This window comes from Polyodon spathula, chromosome 24, assembly GCF_017654505.1.
Source record: "Polyodon spathula isolate WHYD16114869_AA chromosome 24, ASM1765450v1, whole genome shotgun sequence".
In the NCBI taxonomy this organism is placed as follows: domain Eukaryota; kingdom Metazoa; phylum Chordata; class Actinopteri; order Acipenseriformes; family Polyodontidae; genus Polyodon; species Polyodon spathula.
The window spans coordinates 79,358-85,357 of NC_054557.1; the positions used below are offsets into that span (position 1 = coordinate 79,358).

General features: G+C 41.6%; 1 protein-coding gene across 5 annotated transcripts in view; it reads right to left on the reverse strand.

Annotated features, from left to right (window-relative positions):
• The window catches only part of LOC121298951 (tyrosine-protein kinase CSK-like), a 110,482-nt gene that overhangs the window by 75,302 nt on the left and 29,180 nt on the right, over positions 1–6,000 (reverse strand). Inside the window, exon 2 of one of the 5 annotated variants that reach the window (XM_041226315.1) lies at positions 1,780–1,857. The exons of the other annotated variants lie outside the window; for them this stretch is intronic. The gene's annotated coding sequence lies outside the window, so the exon portion shown is untranslated. The remainder of the gene's footprint in view (positions 1–1,779; positions 1,858–6,000) is intronic. 5 annotated transcript variants of the gene reach the window in all.

Consider the following 6,000-nt stretch of genomic DNA (forward strand, 5'->3'; position numbering starts at 1 on the left):
CTTCATATAGCCCCTGCCATTTAGCACATAATTTCGATTCTTAGGAGGGAAGCAGCAGCATTACCTTGCCTCCTTTTTAAAGGTTTGAATTAATGCATTTTTATTGTAATGCTGCTGTTGCCGGTGCTGAGCCAATTTAAGGTTGTCCTGGGACACATCCAGGCTCTCTCTCAGTAGGAGCACTTGTGTAACTAGGTTTTTGGATGAGCCTTTGTGCTCCTCCCACCCCTTTCTCAACTGATTGAGGATACCGTGAGGCTGTCGGCCGTACAAGAGCTCGAAGGGGCAGAACCCTGTCGAACTCTGTGGCACCTCTCTCACTGCAAAATGGAGGTAGGGAAGAAGCAATGCCCAATGTTTTTGCTCTTGCGTTACAAAACGTCTCCACATCTGCTTCAAGGTCTGATTAAAGCATTCCACCAAACCGTCTGTCTGTGGATGATAAACAGACATCCTGAAGGGACGTATTTTTTAATATTTTATACACCTGCTGTAACGTGTTAGACAGAAAGTTGGTTCCATGATCAGTCAAGATCTCCTTAGAAATTCCTACTCTAGCCATAATCTATACTAACTCTGTGGCTATCGCAGCAGCAATAGTGGACCTCAATGGAACTGTCTCCAGGTATCGTGTTGCATAATCTACCACTACTAATATATGCGTATATCCGGAATAAGAAGGTAGCAAAGGGCCCACTAAGTCCATTGCAATGTGTTCAAAAGGAGTGGAAATAAATCGGCAGTGGAACCAAACGGGCGGGGCGGTACTCTCTGGCAGTCTGGACATGTGGCTACATATCGACACATCAGTATGAAGACCTACCTAATAGAACTGAGCCAATATCTTGTCCCTTGTCTCGTCAGCTCCGAGGTGCCCCGCAAAAGGGATATCATGCACCAGACTCACGACCTTGGTCCGACAAGACGAGGGAACCAATAATTGTGTTACAGGCTGTCCTGTGCCCGCGGCTAGGTTTACCCAATACAGTAATTGCCCCTTGATATTGAAGTGTAGATATACTTGTGTATCATCGTCACTAGTGCGCCTAGAACAGCCTTACCTTCAATAGACCGGACCTGCCCCCAAGCGTGCACTAGTGACGAGTCCTTTTGTTGGCCCCACACTATGTCTGCACATGAGTACCACATGCCCGGTATATTGAGAGGGCCTGGCCCAGTAACCTCGCTCTCTCAGTCACACTGCGTTCCGACTCCTTTTGACTAGCGTTTGTTACTATCTGCGCATTCTCCCACCAGACCCCAGCCTTGTCTTAGTGATGCTCCCTCCCATTTTGCAATCCTCCTCTCTCTACTCGTTTTTCTAGGATCAAAAATAAGAGAAAACATTTTGGCTTAACAGGAAACTATCCGTTCCTTTTTCTTTTTTTCTGCCACGTTTACCTTTGCGGTCGAGATTGCCATTAATTTGATCAATTCTCCATAACTTGGCCAGTCTCGACCCTGAATTATTGGGTGTGGTAGTCCTTCCGCCACCCCAGCTATTAGGTGGTGTTTTATCGTTCCTATCGATAAAAATACTTTTAGGGTGGGGTATGTTGTCATATCTCCATGGACGCAGGAGATCGCCACCTAGCCTCAGTTGAGAGAGGGGTGGGAGGAGCACAAAGGCTCATCCAAAAACATAGTTACACACACCACCCAGGCAGCTGCGTTAATTAAGGTCTGCTCACATCCGGTGTCCACTAATGCATGGGTTGTCACCTTGCCTAAAACTGCATTAATACAATGCCCCTCCCCACCATTTTCCCCCACGCTTACCCACTCCAATTGCACGCCGCCACGTCACACTCCATTGCCGATGGGCATGACTTGGCCTGGTGCTTCTGTTGGTTGTATCTAAAACAGATAGATGAGAAGGAGGGAACACTGGTTATACATTTGTCTTGTTGCTGGTATGGCAACGGGGTCGGGGTAGCAGCTTTACCCCTGCTGGGGGCCAACCTTAACCTCCATGAAGAGGAGGCAAGGTTGCCCATTGGGGCTGGAGATTTAGGCCTTGTTCCCGGGAGAGGAGGTGGTGTGCAGCTGCTCTGGTGGACAGGAGCTGTGGTCAGGTTGGTGTGGGCTGAGACCACGGAGTCCGGATCCATACTTGGGTTTCGGCGCCGGCCACATGGTAGAATTGCTCCAATGTTATGGCTTTGCCCATTTGCAGACCTGTTTTCTGGGCGGGGCTTAGCCAGTGCTCCATGTGGTTACACAACTGCTGCTAAACCACCCAGGGGGGCATGTATCTGGGCATCTTCGGTACCCCCGGAATCATACCCTGTGTGTTTCCCCCGTGATGTTGAGCCGGCATAGGATGGCTCGCTTTACCAGGTCATAGTCGGCGGCTTCGGTGTCCGTCATGGCCTGATACGCTGCTATGATGACGTGGTGAAAGCAACCAGGTAAGCCTCTGGGTCATCCTCTGTTATCATTTTCATTGCCCGTGCCATTGGGACCATCATCACAGGTGCCGTTGGTACCGCGGTCTGGATCGCCAGACCAACTTTCTACCAACGGCATGCATTGCTCCTATCTCCGTCTTTCTGCAGCCTCCTGTCTGCTGTCCAGTGCCTCCACCAGCGCTGAAAGCGCTGTGTGATCCATAGTCCCGTGTTCTAACACCACATGTGGCAAAGTGGTTGATAGTGTGCAGGTGATTGAAGAACAGCCAGACAATTGTAATTTTAAGTCCAGTGCCTGACGGCAAAACAAACAGTAAATAATGATGGAGGAAAGTTATACAGCGATGTAATACAGTGTATTACTCAATTTATAATCCCTGTGTTGCCCCGCAAATAATAATCATGTTTTTATTATACACTCACACAAAACACAAAATGCATACACATTAGTGCTAGTGGTGCAAATACAGGTGCATGCTGTTTTTTACGTGTTAGCTGTCTGGTGATAACACATAAAAAACAGAACAAAACAAACTGTCACGATTATCCAATAACAATAGAGGTCCTTCCGGGTTACTTAATACCAACCAAAGCAAAGGATCAAATAACATTGCTTCGACCCCTGTTTATACCGTCACTCATGGTACCCCTTGGTAAATGATTGCAGCTGCTTTTTATGATTTGTAGCTGCCACATCATTTGCCATCCGGGTCAATAAGTTATTGTACTGAAGATAGTATTCTGTTCCCATTATGACTTCGGGCATAAGACAAGGGTAATGAATCATGGGAGTGTTACAGCCCCTCCTTCTAAAATCCGTGGTCTTAGTAACACCAGAAAGCAGTGTTCCTGTACAACGAGGTTCCTTTAAAATTCCGCACATAACCACTGTGTGTGTGTGTGTGTGTGTGTGTGTGTGTTATCTAGATAGATATATATTATATATACTATATACTGACAGTTCGTTAATTTAGATAGTACTAATTCGCGTATTAATTTATACTATGTTACGGGATGTAAGTAGATTAAATTTACACAAAATCATGACTGTGATGAATTATTATTATTATTATTATTATTTATATTATTATTATTATTATTATTATTATTATTATATCTATTATTACACTATTTGATATTTATGTTAATTTTTAGTATTTATTTATTTAACCAACCAGGAAATGTACCCATTGAGACAGTTACCAAAATTTACTAGGGGCAATCATTTAGAAATTACAAATACAACCAACACAATAAAACATGCATTTCAAGCTTGATCAGCAGCATACAGAGATGAGAAACAGAATAAATAAGAGATCCATTTTTAAATGTGATTGTTATAATACAATTATAAATAAGTAGCTACAGTAAGCACTTCTAGGAAACATATATAACGTCTCAGCTGGTTTTCAGCCATGCTGATCTGCAATATCTGTTAGTCAGTTTCACTTTATACCTCCGAGTTTAATTTTAATTAATGAGTTGTAAGATAAATTAGTTGAAACAGTATTCACTACTAATGACACTTGAAAAACAAATTTGGGGAAGAGTAGTAAAACACATTATTAATAGCCTGGCACAAGGTATTTTGCTTTATTACAGCAGCATAGATTCACTTGTGTACCATTTCTCTGTGCATGGAAACCACAGATTTTCACAAAAGTTCACTAGTAATCTATAAAAATAGCATCAGTACTTTACGCATAGCTAATTTACATATCAACCCCCACCTTTCCCATTCATTTGCATGACGTCGGGTGAAAAGCCAGGTTTACTCGAGTAAAATAAATTGAGTGAATGGAAACCCAAAAAAGCATTTTACATGAGACATCTCTCTTGTGTAAATGTCTCCAAAAAAAGAAAGAAAACTTGCAAGGAAACCCAATGAATGTCGACCCAAGGGACTTTTACGACCTGAAAAAAGAAACAAGGGCCAGGGGTCACAACTGGAGATTAGATAAAGGGGCATTCAGAACAGAAAATAGGAGGCACTTTTTTACACAGAGAATCGTGGGAATCTGGAACCAACTCCCCAGTAATGTTGTTGAAGCTGACTCCCTTGGATCCTTCAAGAAGCTGATTGATGAGACTCTAGGATCAATAAGTTACTAACAACCAAACAAGCAAGTAAGCTTTCTTATATTCTTAAAAAAATTCTTAATATCAAAGTTGTACTTGTAATCTGCTGCTTTTTTTTCAATCACCCCACAACAAAATAAATTAGTCACTGGAAAGATCTACTTCATGCCTTTCTGTAGGCATATTGATTTTTAATTTCTTGCCTTTCTAAAATTGTAAACCTTAGCTTTGGTCATTACTTTTTGGGTATTAAAAAACACTTGAAACACACACTACTTTACTTGTGGTGTTGTACTTTGTCTGTTTGTAAGACTTTGTCAAGGTCTGACCACAAAACGGTACCAACTTTGGTCCCTTTGGTGTTCGGTAAGCTTCTTCAATAAGCCTTTGCACAGAAGTTTCTGTGACTGTTGTCAACTTTGTGTAGACTTGGTTGTGTGTAAGACTTTCACCTTTGTTTGACTTGGTCACTTTGTAACACTTTGTGTTTGTGTGGTGTGGAAACTTTGTCACTTTTTGGTGAAACAACACATTCTGAAACAGTGAAACACACAACACATTCTCAAAGAGTGAAACATTCTGAAACAGTAAAACACACAACACATTCTGAAAGACACAACACATTAAGAAACAGTGAAATACATTTTGAAACAGTGAAACACACAACACATTCTGAAACAGTGAAACACACAACACATTCCAAAAGAGTGAAACATTCTGAAACAGTGAAACACACAACACATTCTGAAACACAAACACATTCTGAAACATTCTGAAACACACAACACATTCTGAAACACAACAATTCTGAAACACACAACACATTCTGAAACAGTGAAACACACAACACATTCTGAAACACACAACACATTCTGAAACACTGAAACACACAACACATTCTGAAACAGTGAAACACAACACATTCTGAAACAGTGAACACATTCTGAAACAGTGAAACACACAACACATTCTGAAACAGTGAAACACAAAACACATTCTGAAACAGTGATCACCTTTATGTCACAAGACTTTGTCTTTTGCGTAAGACTTTGGTCACTTTGTGTGTGTAGGACTTTTGTCACTTTTATGTGTGTAGGAAACACAAGCACACATTCTGAAACCAGTGAAACACAAAACACATTTGTGTTGTGAAACACAAAACTTCTGAACACTGGAACTACACAACGCCTGTGAATACATGAATACGTTCTGAAACAGGGTGAAACATTCTGAAGTGAAACAGCATTCTGAAAACAGTGAAACGCATTCTGAAACAGTGAAACATTCTGAAACAGTGAAACACAAAACATTCTGAAACAGTGAAACACAAAACACATTCTGAAACTGAAACAGCAAAACACATTCTGAAACAGTGAAACACACAACGCATTCTGAAAACAGTGAAATACGTTCTGAAACAGTGAAACATTCTGAAGTGAAACGCATTCTGAAACAGTGAAACACACAACACGTTCTGAAACAGTGAAACACATTCTGAAATGGTGAACCA